At 39.5% G+C, this 1,429-nt stretch overlaps 1 non-coding gene across 1 annotated transcript; it reads left to right on the top strand.

Moving 5' to 3' along the window:
* The first annotated feature begins 1,031 nt into the window (after positions 1-1,031).
* On the top strand, positions 1,032-1,104 carry TRNAN-GUU (transfer RNA asparagine (anticodon GUU)). The gene has a single exon. It is a non-coding gene; the product is annotated as a tRNA-Asn (tRNA).
* Positions 1,105-1,429: the final 325 nt, after the last annotated feature.

The raw sequence follows: 1,429 nt of genomic DNA, 5'->3' as shown, positions 1-1,429 counted from the left end.
CGCATAATGGGGCAAAACAAGGCTAAAAACTAAGATCCGTACCGGCTATACGTTTCTACTGTTAACTGTAATTTGTAAAATGCACACTCAAGGCCCATTCACAATGAAAATTAAACATAACCGTAACATAAACACAGAAGTTTGCGGCTAGGTTATCAAATGGAATCATTCACAATGATTCACATAAACATTGATGTTAGACGTTAACATGAAAGTTTGCAAACTCCAAACTTTCATGCTTATGCAAACAGTACACAATCGTGGAGCGCTGAAGTATACAACCTGAGAGGATAAAAAGAAAGGAGGGAGCACTGCAAGCAAATATGCAAATATATCGGTGCGACGGATATGACATCAAACTACACCTTCTATGCCCCATAATCCTCGGCGAAATACCGCCAATCGCCAAATATTCAATTGCTACTATCGGGTTCTGTCATACGTAAACGGTTTAGAATGGATGTGGAGATAACAGGAGTATTAGCAGATTATTGTATCAATGTAAATTTCACTGTATATTTATTAAAAGTGTTACGGTTGTGACATGGACATTCTTTCTTTTATCAAGAACGATGTTGGCACTCCTTCACATGTTAAAGCGCAGGGAGACATTTCAACGAACATATTCTACAGTTGAGCCGAACAGAATATTAGCTTGAATAATTTCGAGGGAAAAATTGTTCCGGGGTCGAGCATCGAACCCGGGATCTTTGGTTTAACGTACCAACGCTCTACCAACTGAAATTATATCCACAAACCACAGCGCTGGTACGTTAAACCAAAGGTCCCGGGTTCGATGCCCGGCCCCGGAAGAATTTTTCACCCGAAATTATTCAAATCAACTTTACAGTGAGTTATACCTGAAATCTTGATTTGCATAATAGGCCTACATGTCACTGTTCGTTAACAGAAAATCACAATTTAAGTCACATGGAGTTAGTGTGCACTCGAAGTTGGTTGCTTGACGGTTGTCAGCCCACTTTGAGGTCTGTGGATATAGAGGGAAAAATTGGATCGGTGTCGGATAGAGTTCCCGGGTAGCTCAGTTGGTAGAGCGTTGGTACGTTAAACCAAAGGTCCCGGGTTCGATTCCCGGCCCGGAACAATTTTTCCCTCGAAATTATTCAAATCAACTTTACAGGGAGTTATACCTGAAGTCTTGATTTGCAGAATATTAGCTTATTTTAAAAAAATAACACTTGCTGAACTTGACTACACTTTTTAAATATTCGCACAACATGAAACAATTTGTAATCGTAATAATAATAACAAAACAGCTGATAAACACACCGGAAAAAGGAATGAACTAGTACACCTTTTCGGTTCCACCGTTTCAAGCTTATGGCCCAGGGTTGTATACAACAGAATATGAGAAAATGACGTCGTTGTTATGTTTCCATGGTTACCAAGTATCTTTGCGGTTATGTTT

The sequence above is a fragment of the Periplaneta americana genome, chromosome 2 (genome assembly GCF_040183065.1).
Source record: "Periplaneta americana isolate PAMFEO1 chromosome 2, P.americana_PAMFEO1_priV1, whole genome shotgun sequence".
NCBI lineage: Eukaryota > Metazoa > Arthropoda > Insecta > Blattodea > Blattidae > Periplaneta > Periplaneta americana.
This window is presented reverse-complemented; position numbering and strand designations above follow the sequence as displayed.